The 19,922-nt window shown below is 37.2% G+C and overlaps 1 protein-coding gene across 3 annotated transcripts in view; it reads right to left on the bottom strand.

Annotated features, from left to right (window-relative positions):
- The window catches only part of CORO2B (coronin 2B), a 227,191-nt gene that overhangs the window by 153,947 nt on the left and 53,322 nt on the right, over window positions 1–19,922 (bottom strand). Inside the window, exon 2 of one of the 3 annotated variants that reach the window (XM_074234492.1) lies at window positions 10,939–11,064. The exons of the other annotated variants lie outside the window; for them this stretch is intronic. The gene's annotated coding sequence lies outside the window, so the exon portion shown is untranslated. The remainder of the gene's footprint in view (window positions 1–10,938; window positions 11,065–19,922) is intronic. 3 annotated transcript variants of the gene reach the window in all.

The raw sequence follows: 19,922 nt of genomic DNA, 5'->3' as shown, positions 1-19,922 counted from the left end.
ACACTATATTATTATGAATAACATATTTCTTGCCTTCTCAATGGGCAGGGGAGAAGGTTGGAAGGAAGAAGACACATGGGACTGAAAATGAAAATTAAAAAAATTATATTACAAAAAAGTACTACCATTCTTTTAGTCCCCCACTTTCACAACCTTGTGTATATCCATCAGGATCATATATATATATATATATATATATATATATATATATATATATATATATATATATATGTGTGTGTATGTGTGTGTGTATGTATATATATATATATATATATATATATATATATATATATACATATACAATTAGTTGCCAAACCTAGTCATTTCTCTTCCCATAATACCTCTTACATTTGAATTCTTCTCTTTACTCACAAAACCATCACTTTAGTTTGGGCCTTCATCATCCTTTACCTAAACTATGGCAATGGTTCTGGCACTGGGAACTAATTGACATCCTTGCCTCAAATCTCTCCTCTTCAATCATTTCTCCATATAGCTGGCAAAGTGATTGTTCTTAAACACAGCCCTGTGCTTGGCATTTCCTGACTCAATAAACGCTAGAATTGCTTTTGGAATAAAATAAATCTTATCTTTGGTCTTTAAAACCCATCACAATCAATCTTTCTAATCTAATCTAATTATGTATTATTCCCTTTGCCACATTCTAGCCAATCTGCCTTCTCCCTGATCATCACACAAGACATTCCATTTCAAATCGCAAAGTCTTTGCACTGGTCATTGCAGAGGTCTAAAATGTATTCCTTCCTCACTTCTATCTCATAGAATTCTTCCCATATTTCATAAAGAAGAACAAGTACTACCTTCTATAAATCATTTTCAGACCCCCCCCTTCATCAACTACTAGCATCCTCCCTCCCAAACTATTGTTCATCCTTCATTTTCAAAGACAACCAGTGGCATTACAGGTGATGTCTTAACTTGAAAGTGAATTGGATTTAAGTGAAGTAGAGCTGCAAAAAATCATCAGTCTCACTCTAATGTTATCAAAGTCCAGGAGCATAACAAAAGTCTGGGTTGCAGCCGATGACTCTATATCTTGTCTGACTAAGCTGTAAGCACCCTATATTATCTGCTTCAGCCATGATCCTGGCCAAATTGTTCTCATCCTCTCATTTCACTTAAGGAAGTCTTCACATGCTTGGGGTAGACATTCCCTTAACAAGTTGGAGGTCTGTCCAGTACCCTCAGTTATACCTGAATGTGGTCATTTCATGGAACCACAGGTGAGAGTTGAGTAACTGTGGACACCAAAGATGAATGAGCAACCCTAAAAAGGACTCACCAACTTCTGACACCAAAGGTGCTAGTCCTGCTGAATAACTCATATGTCCCAGATTATCTTGTACTTAATAACTTTGTTTTTATTCTACATATAGTTCTTCCATACATATTTATATCCTCTACATATCATTTCTCTACTTAAATATAATATGCCTCTTGAGGATAGGAATTATTTCATTTTTTTGGTCTCAGTATCCTCAGTATTTGGCAGTGTCTTGATTGAGACCCTCTCCTACCTATGGTTTCTGTTTCTTCCCTCTACACATACTTCCCACTCTTCTCTGGCCTTTGTTCCTTTGATAGATGGGTCAAAGGTCTAAAGCCAGAGTCAAAATCCAAAGCCTCGATTATCACCCTCCCCAGGAAATCCCTAAATGGGGACTCAGGAGAAGAGCTATCTTTTTAAATCCTGCACAACCCTGCACAAGCCCTGAACCTGGGACTTCCCCATTTGTTTATTTGATGTTCTCTAGTAAAGTCCTTACTTCATTCCTTGCTGCTTTTATCTGCTCCTTTGAGCATTTGCACCAATGTTTGAAAAATATTTATATATAGCAGGTAGAAGCAAATGTGTAGTCTGAATTTTGCTTCACAATGATTTGTGAAAGGAAGGGGGCTGGGAATAGGTTGTATAACAGGGAGGAAGTAGAGAGAGAAATTCTAAAATGGAGACTCCAGAAAAGGAAAAAGGTAGAGAAGAGGAAACTTCCAAGAATTACCCGTGTCTATAAATTTAGAACCCTGAGCATCACTATGATCCCTGGAAAGACCAGGTACAGAAGATGTAGCCTATCAATCACTTGTTTAAATAAATAGAAGAGGCCATCCATTTCAATCTAGTGATGCAGTGATCAAGAATCTAGAGGCAGTTCAGTTAGAATCTTTAACCTTGAAATGATGTCAAGTAAGGAGTTAGAGCTATCTATCTACTAATCAATCAATTAGCAAGTAAAGAAGTGGAGGTGAGGCAGTATAACTGATGCAGCATTTTTCCCTCTCCGCCCCCATCATCTTCAAATGCAGGTCACTAGGCTATTGGACTTGCCCTTGGGTTTCAACTTACCCCTATGACTGCTGCCAATTTCCCAGGGAATTCTGGTTCAAACAACAGCTCAGAGTAATTTAGTTTCAATCAGTAAACAGATCTAGGATCCGGGCCTTTGATGGTGACACTCTCCTGTCTCCCTCCAGAACCTCATATCAAATTTGCCTTAACAATGACTGTGATTAAAATGGAGCAAGGAGGGGATGAAGGACGGAAAAAAAAAAGAAGAGATGAGAAGCAGAAAGAGGAAAATTACAAGGAAATGTGGGAAAATGAAATAGAGGAGAAAGAAGAGAGGAAAAGAAAAAAGAAGAAAGAATAAAAGTGAGGAAATGAGGAAAAGATAGACAGATGACCAGAAGGAAGAGGAGAGAAAATGCAGAGAATGATCAATAAGATGAAAAAAAAAGAAGTAGGAAAAAGAAAGGCAGCAATATAAGGAATCAGAAAGTGAAGAGGAGTAAAACAAGGTTCAGGAAGAGGAAGGTCAAAAGAAAAATAAGTTTCATTTGGATCCAAGAACATTATTCTCAGGGGTTCATTTTCTCCTCTTAATTCTCTTCCTTCATCATATTGGAGTCCTTATATCTATTTTGGCCTTGGTGAAGAAATCTTTATATGCATGGTCCAACAAAATTATTAGGATTATTAAATCTGACTTAAGCAAAACTGAAGCACAAATAGGAATTGGGACTGTTGCCTCTCAAAACCAAGTGCCCTAAGCAAGAATCTGTCAGAAACATTTTCAGAATAAAACAATCCATTCATTCCCTAAGGCATAGTGTTCTAAAGTACTTAAAGACTGTACCTTACCATTTGGCTGGCTCTCTATTTCTCCTTCTCTCTAATTGTTTCATTAGAATTGTTAGTCTTATTTTTTAATGTGATTGTTAAGTCTTCAGGCCAGGTTGGATGGATAGTTTTAGGAAAACTGGTCATGGAGTCAGAAGATCAGAGTTTGGGTCTTGCCTTTACCATTATTAATTGGTTGTGGAACTTAAGCTTCTCCTAATCTTATCTTCTTTCAAGTTATGGATACCAAGGTGATAATAATTTTACATTTCTTTTCTCCTCTTGAACTTTTTCTTCTGGGTATGAGGAAAATCTGCTTACTTTTTTAGTTTTAAAATTTAGTCTCTATCTTTTTAAGTAGTGTTAAACCACAAGCATTAGGTAGCCTGAGCTCTTATTATGAGAATGTAGCTGAAAAGAGACAATAGAATGAAGACTGTTCCTGGAGATAGGTGAAAGATAAATGCAATTCCAGGGCACTATCTCTGCCTGGGGGGCTCATTTAGTTACAACTTCCCAAAACAAATAGAATTCTTATACAAGGAAACTCCATCTAGGCAAAGCATGACTACAGGATTGGAGTAAATAAGAATAGCTAAATAATTGCTCGTCATACTGTTCCATCACTGTTTTGTGTGTATTTATAGGTATAAATATGTGTGGTATTATATATATATATATATATATATATATATATACATATGTGGGTATTATATATGTATAAATATGTGTGTTGTGTGTATACAATTATGTGTGTGTGTGTGTATAGAAAGATTGTTTTGCCATAAAATAATATGTGAGAAATATAGTGGTGTATTGAATAGAGCTGACTTCAGAGTCAGGGAGCCTGAGTTCAGGTCCTATCTCTGATAAATACTAACTCCATAAACCCAAATAAGTCACTTAACCTCTCAGTGTCCCAGGTAAGACTCTCTAAGTTAAAGGGAATGGAATGAATACAAGTAGACAGTAGACAGTAACAAGTAGACAAATAGACAGTAACTATCATGTGGTAGTACCTACTGAACTAAGTGTTTTACCAATATTATCATTTTTGATACAACAACCCTGCTAGGTAGGTGCTGTTATTATCTCCATTTTACAGATGAGGAAACTGAGGCAAACAGGAGTTAAGTAACCCTTACCCAGGGTCACATAGGTAAGGAAAATCTCCCTTAACAGATAGAGTAGACTGGCTGACTTGGGGAATAAACAGGTTTTTCTTCAAAACTATATAACACCTTGTCAGATATGTTCAAAAGAACATTTTTGTTCAGGTACAGGAAGGAAGGAAGGAAGGAAGGAAGGAAGGAAGGAAGGAAGGAAGGAAAGGAGGGAAGGAAGGAAGGAACCAAACATTTACTAATGCTAGACACTATACTTAAGGACTTTATAAAATATATTCTCTTATCTGCAACTATCTCATTTGATCCTCACAACAATCCTATTATTATCCTCTTTTTGTAGTTGAGGAAATTGAGGCAATAAAAGTTAAGTGACTTGTCCAGGATCACAGTCTTAAGCCAAATTTGAACTCAGGTCTTCCTGACTCCTGACACACTACATTACCTAGCTTTCAGTTAAAGATAAAGTAATGATAGAAGATCTTCATAGGGCATTTGCACTATAAATGAAATCACAGGTCTGGCAAAAAAAAAAAAGCTATAATATAAATATCAGTTGTTGTTATTGTTGCTGTCATTGTCATCATCATTGTCAGTGTAATTGTGGTAAACAGGAAAGATCCATGGATTTGGTACCACCCGTTACCTTCTAGGGAACTGGTTCAGTTCTGATCTCTCTGTGGGATGTATGTTTTGACTGCTTGCTGAAGGACATGAACCTTAATGAGGTGATGTAACAATTCCTGATTGGCTGTCAATGACTGGGATTCCATCAAAGATGGTGGGCTAGAATTTGGAAAAAACCATCTGCTCAGTGAGCAGATAAGAAAAATTGCAGAGAAGATATTTTTCCTTGGTACCTTCTTTAATCTTTGGGAAAGGATGAAGTGCATCATGGGTTATGGTTTCATGTTTCTGTATTTGTTGTGTGGGTTTATGAGTCTTTAGTATTATAAGCATTTTCAGTAGTTGAGGAAATAAACTACTGTCCAATATAATAAATATTTTTTTATGGAAAGTAAGTTATTACTCACTTTGGGGGTAAGCCTAAATATGAAACCAACCTAAATAATATTTAGAGATTTCCCTGAAGTTTCTCCTGGGGAGTAGGAAGGTCAGCAATAAATTAGAAAATGAGCAGGGCAGCTAGGTGGTGTAGTGGATAAAGCATCGGCCCTGGAGTCAGGAGTACCTGGGTTCAAACTCGGTCTCAGACACTTAATAATTACCTAGCTATGTGGCCTTGGGCAAGCCACTTAACCCCATTTGCCTTGCAAAAACCTAAAAAAAAAAAGAAAGAAAATGAGAGAAGTCTGATCCTACCCTGCTTTGGAATTAGTAACCCCTTAATACACCCAGGCTTGTCTGAGCCCTAAGTAGAGTCCCCTTGTAGAAGCTGCCACTCTGGAGCTGGATCACATTATCATCATTAATTCTACTGTGCCCCCTACTAAGACCTGCTATAGAGCTATGCTCATTATAGGTCAATAATACTAATTTGTTATTTATAGTTTTGTTTCTTCTGCTCAGACAAACCAGAAATAGCTTAATCTTGGTACTGCTACTGCCCTTCTTCCAAATGGCACTAATAATTCAGACAAGTTAAAATAACTGTAACCATTCCTCTGAATTGAGGCCAAGGCTGGTTTAAAATGGTCAGGATTCTGCATGTATAATGCTTTCCCTCCTAGCTAAGAATTAGTTTCTCCCCACCAACACTATGCTATTAATAATGATCTTTCCCCACTGCCCCAGAGGACAGAGTTATCTTATTATTTGTTCTAAATTGTCCTTCCTACAGTTCCTACATTGTACCATCTTCTCAAAGAGTTGCAGGATGTAAAGGTCTAAGCCAAAATATTACTATCAACTACAACAGGAACACTCCAAATTCAAGGGAACTAGGAAAAATTCTGGATGCTTTCCAACAAGGCAGCCTAATTAATGATTCATTTAGTCACTCATTCAGATGGACAGATGAGACAGATGAGAGAGGGACAGAGACAGAGACAAAGAGACAAAAATGAACAGAGACAAAGAAAGAAGGGAGGAAAAGGAGAGAGAAGAAAATAAAAAGGGAAAGAAAGTAAAGGAATAAATAGGAAAGAAGAGAAAAGGAGGAAGGGGAGAGAAAGAGAGGGAATTATGGGAGGGTAGAAAGGAAAGAAGGGAGGGAAGGAGGAAGCAAGAAAGGAAGGGATAGAGAGGGAGGAAGGGAGGGAAAGAGAGAGAGAATTGGGGGTACAGAAAACATAAGTAAATGATAGTCCCTATCATTAAGGTGGTTACGTTCATATGAGGAAAAGAATATATAAAGAAGAGCTAGAGAGGGAAGAAGAGGGGGATCTCAAGAAGTTGTGCTACAGGAGATGGAGTCATCAATTAGAAGAATGGACCTCAATATGTATTTTATTTAACATTTGCAAAGTTTTCTCTTCAAGACTCTGTCTCAAGTTCTCTTTTTTAATCTTCCTTCCTACGTGTTCTCTCTAGGTGAGCTCTTTGGATTAAGTGAGTAAATAATTCTCTCTACACAGCTACTCCCAAATCTATCCAGCTATCACCTTTCTCCTGATCCAGTTCTAGTCCAACTATTGTTGGACATCTCCAGTTGAACATCCTTTAAGATGTCCAAAATACAACTTTTCTCCTCCTAAACTTCTTTCTGTACTGATGGCACTCATAATCCTACCCGTCATTCCTCAGGTGACTGATCTGAAGAGTCAGTCTAGACTCTTCTCTCTCCCTCCAGACTCAATTATTTGTCAAATCCTGTTGAGTTTTCCTACAGTGAAATCACAGCTCTTTCAGATATTCAATGTGAAATGTACATGTTATATCCAACAGTAGAAAATAAGCTCCTTGAGGACAAGAAGAGTTACATTTTTTTCACCCTATCTTGAATTTAGTAGGAGTTTAATAGATAATTTGATGTTTGAATTATTTGCTGAATTTCATTAATGTCTCAGAGTTTTGTAAGAGATTCAAGCCAAAGGATTTGTTGTCAACTCAAGCAGAAGACTCAAGGTCCAAGTAAACTGGGACTAATTTCTTTGTTTTCCAACAAGATTATTTATTCATTTATTTGACAATTATTTACTTAATTTTTTAATGTGCTTAGCCCCCTAATAAGTGCAGTGAGCTCTATAAAAACAAAGGAAAAGATATAGTCTTTGTTTTTTAAAGAGCTTGCAGCCTAGTTGAGAAGATAGGACTAATGGAAATTTCACCAACAATACAAGGCAGTATATGATGATGTGCTGAAATGAATGGTACAGTGTTGCTGGCATTAAGAAACTTCTTGGGGAGCTCACCATGGATTAGAATTTTTAGGGAAATCAAAATGGAAAAGGTGGGGGACAAGAGAAACATAATCAATAAAATTGTAGAATTTTAGCACTGTAAGGAACCTGAGACCTAAAAAGATGATTTGTTCAAAGTCACACAGCTAATCAAGTGGTCAAAGATGGAGTAATTGAGAGAGGGAGGTATACTTTAATTATCTAGTAAATCTCAATATATTTAGACAGTCACAAAGTAATAGAAAATAAAAAGAATGATTTATTCTTTTATTTTGTTTATTGTTAAGAATGTTCATTCATAGAATTGTAGATTTGGAACTAAATGGTACCTTACTGGGTATGGGTGATGGATTGATGGAGAGAGGAGAGTTGGTGGTTGAATTTTCAGTAAGCATTTACACTTCAGAAATCAGCAAAAGCTACACATCAAAGAACTGATTTGTTGTTTTTTCTTGATTATTCACATTTAAGAAAGCAATGAAGAAAATCTTAATCATGCCAATTAAACTTAAAAAGGTATCCTGAATACATTTCCCCCAGAGATCTCCAGCACACCTTTGTGAAAGGTCATTTAGTCCAAGCCACCATTTTGAAAATGGGAAAATAAATGTAGAGGCCCTCCTAAGGTCACTCAGTAAGAGTGCCAATCCAATGGTCTTTATATAACACCACATTGCCTCTCAACACACCCAGCTCCCCCTTGCTCCAGGAATCTTGCCAATTAGCCTCCTTCCCTATTGCTGGGCTCAGTTGTAAAGGCCCTAATGTCTGGTGCACAGATCCCTCCAGCCCCATCCTCTCCAGGCTCCCCTCCTTCCTTATGAACATCAACACTGTGAAGAGCAGTACCCCTCTATCCCTACCACACACAGAAGCTTTGTCCAAGAGGCTGATGCATAATACATTGGAGCCGGAACCTCCAGCCTCAGGCCCATCTTAGAGAACAGGCCCATCAGTAAGAATTTGTGAGAGACACAGTTTTGGACACAATGGGGCTACAGTATGAGCCCAGGCCAGAAGGGATAAAGGGACTGTTGGGGTCAAGGGAACAGGCTTCACTTACCCCCACCCCCACCCCCACTGTTCTTGGGGAATATATCTGTATGTGATATAAAGAATTGGATTCCATTTCTTTTGCTCCTGCCCCTCCCAAGGCTCTATCAAAAGTACCAGGAAAGAAATCATAGAAATTGTGAAATAAACCCTTTGTCACAGTTATCTCTTTGGATTTGGGATCATAGTTATAAATTTGGAAGGGATGAGACAGAAGAGAGAGGGACAGAGACAGAGACAAACAAAGACATACGGATGAACAGAGACAAAGACATTTAGTCAAACTCCCTCATTTCATGGACAAGAAATTGAGGCCCAGAGAGATAAAATAACTTCTCAAAGGATCCACAGGTAGTAAGTGGCAGGGCTGGGATTTGAACCCAGGTCCTCTAGACTACAGATGCATTGCTCTTTTCATTATATTATTGTATACTTGACTCTTAGCACCCTTCTCCTTTCCCATGTGCTTTTTCCCCTTTGTAAAGTTTTCCTTCCACACATACATACATACATACATTCTCTCTCTTTGTCTGTCTTCAATGGGTCTAGAGAGACTGCCTAAGACCAACACTATACTATTTCAGGTATTACTGAAGCTCCAGGGCAGCTCTAGGGTCCAGAACCTGACTCAGTGACCCTCTAACACGTCCTGCCTTGTTTTAGAAAATGGTCATCAAAAAAAAACAACCCACTGGGCTGAGAGTGATGGTTGACATGCTTTGTACCTGGTCCTCCCTCTCTTCTATATCTCTTGAATCACTTGCTCTTCTTTGATATACTTCCCACCTCTGTTCCTTAGTTTCTCCACCAGAAAGTAGAGAAGAGCTAGTCACATCACCTGATTCTTCTGAATAGTCTGGAAGTCACTGGTCACTGGGGGTGGGAAGTAAAAAGTGAAGCAAAACAGCAAAATCCATAAATGGATGGAAGATTTCCCAAAGAACTGAGACTTAGGGGTGTCAGAAGAGAACCCCCACTCCCAGCCTTTCAGGCCTAAAATCCAAGACTGCTGACTAACTGAACAATGTTGTCCTCATTCTGAGGGCAATCAAGTGGAGCCAGGGAGCCCTTGGCCACAAGTCTGAAGGCAACCCAACTTCTGAAATCAGCTGGTGACTTTTGTCTGTTTGTGTGTGGTTGGACGCTGGGAAGCAGCTGGGACAATTCAAGAATTCTAAGGCATAGTTTAATACACTAAGAAAATCAGCCTCCTTCACTCCCTTCTACCTTTCTGTTTTCTCTCTTCTTTCTCTTCCTAAGTCTTCCTTCTCTCCCTCCTTCTCTATGCCTTATTCCTTTCTTTACGTTTATTTCTTCTTACCATCTCCCTCTCTCTACCCTTCTTTTTATCCTTCTGGTCACGCTCCTATCTTCCTCCCTGGTCCTTTCCATTCCCAGCCCTCTTCCTCTTCTGTTCCCTTCCTCTTTCTCCCTTTTCAGGAATGCCATTGTCCCAAAGCCAGGGAGGAGACACAAGGCTGCTCCAATGAAGTAAACAGACCCATTTGAAGGCCTTTAGTGACCCACTGGCCTTGCTCCATATGGAAGGAAAAGGTCTGATAGAAGAAAGAATACAATTGGCATTTTCCAGGAATTGTGATAAATCCCAGACAGGATTTGTGCTGAATAATCCAGAACAATGCCTGGGAAGGCTAGAAGTCTGCCACCCCAATATAAGATGCACAGACATCTATCCTTTTACATCCTGCCGTAATGTCTTTTTTTAAAGGACACTGGATTTAGAGTCAGAAGAAATGTTTTCCTTCTCAATTCATGCTACCTGTTTGAATCTTATTTTTTCCCCAACTATAAAACATGGATAAGACTTGCATAATCTCCCTCATAAGGTTGTTAGGAAGATCAAATGAGACTCAATTTGAGAAGACCTTTTCAAGCCAAATAGAACTGTATGTTGACCATTATTACCATCTTAGATTAAATCTTCACAAAAGCAAGGAACATTCAGTCAGCAAGTTAGTGTTTACTATATACAAGATACAATGTATCATATTTGAATTGCAAGCACATAGAGCTTGTCCATCAGTATGCACATGTATCTTGAACAATGAGAATGCACAGTGAGTTGGACCCAGGACAGAATTGGGGAAGACAATGAACTGGAATATTTGGTGGAAATTGTGAAGAGCTTCAATGACCCCCCTAATTTTTTTTCTTGAAACAAAGGCCCATACTTTAAAGATCAATATTCTTTTGGTGATATTTGCATGGTCTAAGTCTTGGAATATTTCAGTCTGAAGAGTGAAACTTTGGTGGGGAGGTCACAAAAAAGGCAATAGACATAGGTATGACAGACACTTACTATCTGAGTGACCTTGAACAAGTTACTTGGCCTCCATGTGTCTCAGTTTCTTCATCTGCAAGCATATATATGAAGAAGTTGGACAAAATGGCTCCAGAGATCCCTTCTAGCTCCAATTCTATGATCCTATGGTCAAAATATATGACTGCATGAGCAATGAACTTACAAGTAGCCTACAGTATATTACCAAGAAAGAATACTACATCACCAAAAAAAATGTAAAGTATGTTGAGTAAGACAATAGGAGAAGAAAGACAATGTTGATGAACAACTACTGTATCCCGGAGTGTCAAAAGATGAGGAGTGGGGGCTCATAGCCTGGTGCATAATGAACCCCTTTGGCAGTCTGGGGCAGTCTATGAACTCCTACTAAGAATGGTGTTTTCAAATGTATAAAATAAAATAAAATACAATACACAGGATTACAAAAGAAACCAAATATACTGAAATAAAGATTTGAACTTTTTCTCTACAGCAAAATTCAATATTCCCCAAAATGAATAATCTTTCCCCTCTAAATCAGAGATTCCTGGTTAAGAATTTCTGATCCTGGGGCGGCTAGGTGTCGCAGTGGATAAAGCACCGGCCCTGGAGTCAGGAGTACCTGGGTTCAAATCCGGTCTCAGACACTTAATAATTACCTAGCCGTGTGGCCTTGGGCAAGCCACTTAACCCCGTTTGCCTTGCCTGAAAAAAAAAAAAAAAAAAAAGAATTTCTGATCTGTATGGGACGGCAATCATCAAGCTAAGTAGACCTATGTACAATGTATATAGAAGGACATAGACAAGACTCCTACAGGATAAGTAGATGTATATACCCTGAAATATGTCATTCTTTTTTTTTTAGGTTTTATTTTTTTTTGCAAGGCAAACGGAGTTAAGTAGCTTGCCCAAGGCCACACGGCTAGGTAATTATTAAGTGTCTGAGACCGGATTTGAACCCAGGTACTCCTGACTCCAGGGCCGGTGCTTTATCCACTGCGACACCTAGCCACCCTGAAATCTGTCATTCTGAAGAGATAACCTACATCAATGATATCACCAAAATGAAGCATCTAGTTGGCACAGAGGATAGAGTACTGAACTCAGGAAGACCTGGGTTCAAATATTGCCCAAGACATCTACTAGATATGAAACCCTGGACAAATCTTAGCTGATCTTTAAAAAAATGGGAATAATAATAGAATTTACCTCCCAGGGTTGTTATGAGGATCAGATGAGATAATGAATGTAAAGCACTCTATAAATGTCAATTTTGTTATTTTTAATAATAAATTCATCAAGTATCAAAGTATACAAGTAACTATGAGAGGTACCAAGATACATAAGAAAACAGAGACTCAGAGAGGTTAAATGAATTGGCAAAATTGTGTCTTAAAAGCCTAAGTCATAAGGACTAAGGTATACCTCTTATTTTTGTATGCAAAGTGTCCTGATACTTCCTCAGAGGAGGAGTGGAGGTTCATCTGGACTACAGAATCCAGGAAAACAAATTGCATCCCCCAAATGAACTAGGTTTCTAAGATACTAAAGGAGAAAAAGCACTCCAAAGCCCCCATAGATGTCAGATAAAGAGAGAAGAAAGATGCCCACCCTGTGACATTGCTGACAATATTTTTAAATTTCCTGACCTAGGGCAAAGACCTGGTAGCCCTATCCTTCATGTGAATTTGAATCAGGTGTTTTGATTCCAAATCCCATACTTTCTACTGTATTGTGTGCATTACGGATCATTTAATGTAAAGTATCCTAAAATTAATTTAGGTGCCCTTGAACCTAACATATACTGATGGAAGCCATAGATCTGGTGTAGAGAGGCTGAAAATATAGAAGATCCCAAGATAAAATGTGTGATATGGAATAAAGAGAATTTGGGAACAAGTAAAAGAAATTAAGTCTATTTAACACTAAAAATAATTATTTCATATTGTTTGACAGAAAGCTATTGCTAGCATTACTATTTTCTCCTAAATATACGGGTTCCTTTGAACATTTTGAGAAGCCCTTCTACAGTCCTAGGATTGTAGAACTTAGACCTCAATGGGACCTGAGAGAACACCAGGTAGAAGAGTACTTAACCTTTTGGTGTTGTGTACATCACTAAGTCTGATGAAGCATAATCCTAGTCTGGTTTGTTGCTTACAAAGAGACAGCTAAATATGTAAACAGCTGACCTGATTCTCAGATGTCATGTATTTCTTAGTTTATATTTACATAGACATCAATACATATATGATGTAGTATCTGACTCTTCATAATCCCATTTAGGTCATGGCAAAAATACTGGAATCATTACCATGCTCATATTACAAATGAAGAAACTGAGGCAAACAGGTGAAGTGACTTGCCCAGGGTCAGACAACTAATAAGTGTCTGAAACTAGATCTGAATTTACAAAGATGAGACTTCCTGACTCTGTCCACTGTACCATCTGGTTTCCCTCAAGTCAGAATTCTGGATTCAAATACTGGATCTTACACATCCTAGTTATGAAATTTTAAGCAATCTCCATTTCCTCTATAGTTCTCCGTTTTCTCATTTGTAAAATTGGCTAATGAAAGGATTTCAACAAAAGTATGAGAATCAAATGAGTCAAGGTATGTAAAGCATTCTTGTAATAAAATGTTGCATAAATATAAGCTATTGCTATTATCATCATCCTAAACTCCCTCCCTTCAAACTATTAACCCAATGTAGAGGTATCATACCCATCAAATGGAAGAACCAGGTTTACTGGATCCTCTCCAACATTTCAATGAGACCATCTCCCAAAAGAAATGAAATATTTAATGAGTTAACACTGATGGCAATAATAACAACTCAAATTTATATAATGCTTTAAGGTTTATAAGGTGCTTTTATCAGAACAACCCATCAATGAAGGTTGTACATGAGTTAATATCTCCATCTTACAGATGAATATAGGCCCAGAATCAGGGTATTACTATCTAATGAGAGTTGACCCAAGTTATTGAAAGTTGAGTAGTCACAGGAAGCAAGAAAAATACCTTATGGATAGAAGATGGAACAAGAAAGAGAGATTTAAAAAGGAGAGTATGTAAATAACCTTCCTCAAAGACGGTTTTGTTTTTCTTCTCAAAAAAATTTAATGTCTTATTGATGCTTTTAAAACATAGTAATCAATAACTGTCTCCCCAACTCTCCCTCAAAACAAAAAATTGATTTTACACAATCCATACATTGGCTACATCTGACAATATAAGTCTTGATTCATATCTACAGCCCATTAAATTTCTGCTAAGAGAAAGGAAATATGTTGTACCATAGGTCTTCTGGCATTAAGATTGAGCATATTAACACAAGTTTCTATGGGTGTATGGGGGGGAGGGGAGTCAGGATGGCTGAGAGAAGCCAGAAATTTCCATAAACTTTCCCAGGATTCCCTCAGAAACATCAATCAAACATTTCCATTTGGAAATGCTGCCAATTAAGGGAAATACAGACTTATCTCGGTGACAGGATCTGAGAAAAAGGCACAATATGGTCTATTCTCATGTTGACATATTCCTAAAACCTGACCTGGAATGTTCACCTCACTTCCAGGACCCTAAAGTAATATTTTAAGGTAGATGATTCTGAAGAAGAATAGAGTAAAATACCATCCAAGGACATGAATATTGGTGATGACAAGAGCAGGAAGAACTTTCTCATAGCTAAAAGTGAGGGTTTTTTAGTCACTCTCCAAATCTGTAATTTGGTTGGGAGAAGAAGAGAAAAGGAGTGATAGGAGACTTTAAACTTATAACATGCCCTAAATAGTATATCTCTAGGGCTTGATGTCTTTTCAAATGTCTCCATCTGGAGTAGGAACTGAATAGCCATCTCCTCGGTTGTTCCTAGGAGAATTTCACACTCCAGCAAAGGAGGAAACTGTGGGTCTAGTCCACATTCTGTACGTGTTCCAACATCTCACTAACTCACACATACACACACACACACATAGAGACACCCCCCCCCCCAACACCCCCACGTCTCTTTGGCTCTAGGCCCAGCTCCCAGATGGGACTAAGCTGTGTTCCGGCCCTTGCTTCTGGGCATTTTGGTATCAGAACACATCTTCTGTGTATTTCCCAGGGGCTCTGAGGAAGCCTTACTACCAAACCAAAGCTTCAGTGCCAATATAAGACTTGTCTTCTTCAAGGAGTCTTGTATAATTGTATCAGTTAGCAGTCTTGCTCACTCCAGAGGCTCCACATTTATTCATCAGAACCACACAACCAAGTGACCACAACCATACCTGAGGATGAATTGTCTTGTAACTCCTCTAGTCTTGTTAGAGGCAGTTGACAGTGCAGTGGATAGAGAGCTGGATCTGGAGTCAGGAAGATTAACACTAGCAATGTGAACCTGGGCATGCCAGTACTTAACTTCTATTTGACTCAATTTCATCAAATGTAAAAAAGGAATTTGGGGTAGCATCTACCCCACCACATTATTGTAGGGATCAAATATTTATGTCCGATATTTATAAATCACTGAACATAGTAAATGACACAGAGTAAGTTCTGTATAATGTTTACTCCTTTCCTCTTCTTCTCTTCCCAGTTAAAATTAAACCTAATTAAGGGCAGGAAATATAGCTAGCTTATTATACTACAATACAGGATTCCCATAAAAACCATATCTTATATATTTCTTCTATTTCCCCATAGCACTTATCCAAAATCTTGTAGAAAGTACCAAAGTCATGTAGATATAGATATAGATATGTATGTGTTTATGATTATAAATGAAAAATGAAATATATATGAAAATTTCAAATTAATTAACAGTTATTTAATAAGCAAAAATACTACATGCATGTGAAGAACTATATTAGGTACTAGAAATTCAAAAGCAAAAATGGAACAGCCCCTTCACTGAGTTTACCTTCTTTTTTATTATTAAATTTTATTTTTAATTTATAGAATAAAACAAGCATTTTCATAATATGCATGGTACAATAAAATAAAAGACTGTACATGAAACTACAGCCTACTATGCACAATTTGTTATTTCTTTCAAATATACAACAAAATTATCATGTAAATATTTTTCTTCCCTCCCCTGCTTCCCTAGAGATGGTTACCATTTGGCACAAACAGGTATACTTGCACATATGTTAAATTATTCTATACATACTTCTATTTATCAGTTCTTTCTCTGGATGAAGAGCTTTGGAAGAGAAGTGCATTCATAAAGAAGTTGGCATCAAGTTGTGCTATGAAGGAAGGAAAGTAGGTGTTTTTAGAGGTGGGACTGAGGAGGTCCCACATGCCAACTTCTTTGAAAGAGACAGGAGATAGAACTTCACATATGTAGAACATCCAGGAAACTAGTCTAACTGGATTGGAGAATGTTTAAAAGGAAGTAAACTTGAATGAATGGATGAATGATGGATGGATTTATACTTTAATCACAGGAATCTGATACTGTCCAAATCCAACAACTCAAAGAAGCTCAGGCCAAATTGAGCTTCCATGTGAAACCTACTAAATTTCATTTACTAAACTTGCACCCACTGCCATTAACTCCCTAGATATTCACCACCCCCAACAACTAAACATCCTTTACCCATTTGGAATTCTGTCCCCTCACATAGGACAATGAAGTCATTGTCTTCATATTTCCAAGTCCCCAAAATGTCATGAACTTTTTTGTTTCCCTACCCCCTTCAGTGAGTTCTGTTCAATTATTTACTATATTTGATGTAGTTAATAAGAAACTTCCTTAAAGAGGAAAGATGACCTCAGTGTCTCTGGCCATCTTATCTCTCAAATAAATAGCTGCTTCTCTCTATCCCCATCTTTTGAGGCCCCTCATTCTAAAAAACAGTATCTTCATTGTCCTTTGTGGACTAGGGAGAAGGCTGAAAAGGACTTATGTAATCACCCCTAACTTTGGAAAGTTTGGAGAAGGCTGCTTGTTTAAATCTTGAAACTTGAGATTCCCTGATATCTTTTAGTTGAATCTCTAAACATGGATTTCTGTATCATAGGATCAAGAGTTGGAAGGGTCCTTAGGGAAAACATCATTTTATTGATGAGGGAACCCAGTCCCAGATGGGGAAATGATTTGCAACAAATGTAAGCAGCAGCAGTAGAGCCAAAATTCAAATGTAAAAAGTCCTCTTTCTATTATAACCAATTAATTTGTAATCAATCAATCCAGTATTTATTATCTAATTTGTGTTGGACTTGTGTTAGGCTTCAAGGATAGTGAAGAATTATTAGACATGGATCTTGACCTCAATGAAATCATAATCCAGTCATAGAAATTAATGACTAGATAATGCTAGCACAAAGATGTAATAATTATAAGTTTGCATGGTGAAGAAGACAGAATGCCAAACTTAAAATTTAAAAAGACCTGGGTTCAAATCCTGCCTCAGATACCTACTAACATTGTGACCCTGAGCAAAACATTTAACATCTCTGGGTCTCAGTTTCCTTATCTGCAAAATGAAGGGGCCGGACTCAGTAACTTCTGAAGTCTCTTTCTAGATCTAAATTGGTGAAATCATGATTCTTAATGAAACATTAATTATATATTTAATGTATATATACTTAGTATAGGTATATATGTACATATATACCCTACATAAAATATATGTACATGCACATACTTGTATTCTAGTCTATAAATATTTATTTTAATCCTCCCTCCTTCCCCCGTTTTCCTCCTTGTATCCCACTCCAAGATTTGCTGGATGAGTAAACAGTGATCCAGCCCACATTTGGGCACCCATCTTTGCTGTCCATAGCCCAATTCTTTGGCAGGGATCTTGGTGAAATAAGTAGTATTTCCTTCCTACCTTCCTTATTTCTTTCTTTCTCAATTTATATCTCTATTTTTATTTATATATTTCCCTACTTATATTATCTATTTATATATACACACCTTCATATATATTCATTCATCTCTCTCTCTAACTCCATCCATTCATCTTTCTCCATCTACCTTTCATCTATCTATCCATCCATCCAGCTCTATATCTCTAACCATCAATCTATCTAAATTTCTATCTAAATACATCCATCTATCCACACATCCATCCATCCATCTTTCTATCAATCTATCCATCTATCTATTTGTCTCTGTATCTGTGTTTCTATATCACAGATACCTGTGATTTTATTTGTCTGAAGAATTTTAGATGTAGAAACTCCTCTGCCAATTCAGATTAGCATTTTCTCTTCCCTAACAGTCTTAGGATGTAAGTGAATTGTCTGTGATCCATCATCAGTGTATCTATGTATACAACCCAATATGTGTGAAATGGCTCTAAGGCTAATCTTTTGCCAACTGCTGTCTCTCATTACCTTCCATACAAATATAAAAATAATTTTAAACCAATTAGTCATAGCATTTCTTCATTTATAAATTTTAGGGGCTCCCTCTTCCCATCAGATCCACTTTAAATGTCTCTGTCTCATTTTAAATCTGATATGGTGAAAGAGTCCAGAGACCCAGTTCAAGCCTTAATTCTTGTCATGAACTAGTTGTGTAACTTTAGAAGTTCATTTAGATTCCAACAAACATAGAAGACATAGGCATATCACACACACACACACACACACACACACACACATACATATACATGAAGAACTATGCTAGGCACTAAAAAAAAAGGAGGGATTGCACCAAATGGTCTTTAAAGGGCAGCTAAGTGGTACAATGGATAGAGCGCTGAGCCTGGAGATCAAAACTTGCCTTAGATGCTCTCAATATGTGTCTGAGGTCAAGTCACTGAACCTCTATCTGCCTCAGTTTCCTCAACTATAACATGAGAATAATGAAAGTATCTCCCTCTCAGGGCTTTTATGAGCATCAAATGAGATATTTGTAGGCACATAGTAGATATTATTTAAATGCAGCTAATATAATAATAATTATTATAAATAATATATTATTTGAAAGTTATGATTCTATAATTCTGAAAATCTTTTCATAGTATTCCCTTCATAGACAGTTTATAAGCCCTAAGTCAGTAAAAGAAAATCATTTTCCTTACTTTATAGCGACATTTCATTTTGATTAGAAATGACATTTATCACCCACTTTTTCACCAGACAGCCCCAGGTAACTTCTGACTATTTTAAAACTGAAATCTATCCTCAGATGATAAAGATTTTCTATCACTAAGAATATTCAAAAGAATCTAAAGCTTGTTCAGAAGAGGAGCTCCAAAAAATTATTTGAGCAAAGTTATCATTGTAGGAATAAGCATAAGACTTATACTTTGACTACTTTGAAGGGTACAATGCTTATTTCCATGTGTAAACAGAAAGCAGAGAAGACATCATAGTATGTGTGGTAGAAAGAGAATTACACTTGGCATAAAGAGGTCTGAATTTTAGTTATGATTCCATTAGTTTTTATTTAGTTAGTTTTTCATTCTGCTACTATTTAGCTATAAATCATAGAATTCATTTCACTCCTGTGAATTAGTTTCCCCATTAAAAAAAAATGAAGTGGTGGGATAAAGTCAGAGGTGTCTGCTGCCCCAGAACCTCTCCCAAACAGAGTTTGAATCACATTAAAATGGGAAATATTTACAAATAAGAATGTAGTAGGTTATTTGATTTTGAAAGTCAATATGCAATTCACAAGGATCTTTATATATGTTTTAGTGGCCCCATTTCTATTTGAATTTGATTTTTCTGGACTAGATGACACCAAAATTCCTCTCCAGTTCTTATATTCTGACTCTATGAGTCAATCCAGGTTGACTGAATCAAAGGATCATGGACTCTATACTGGAAAGGACTATAAGAGGTCACCAACCACATATAATGAGAATGGAAGATAACAGATATCTGGAAAGTCAGTATACACCTAGAAGCTTTTTTTTTTTAAATCTAGCACCACCAACAGCAACAACAATTATCAAAAGAAAACATAAACAACCAATAGAAAAGCAGGAAAGATCCTAAGAACAGATAACTTTTATTATGAATAATTATGCCACTTTCCATGTTGGA

Source organism: Macrotis lagotis, chromosome 4 (assembly GCF_037893015.1).
Source record: "Macrotis lagotis isolate mMagLag1 chromosome 4, bilby.v1.9.chrom.fasta, whole genome shotgun sequence".
NCBI classification, from domain to species: Eukaryota; Metazoa; Chordata; class Mammalia; order Peramelemorphia; family Peramelidae; genus Macrotis; species Macrotis lagotis.
The sequence above is the reverse complement of the archived record's forward strand: the minus strand, read 5'-3'. Positions and strand labels throughout refer to the sequence as shown.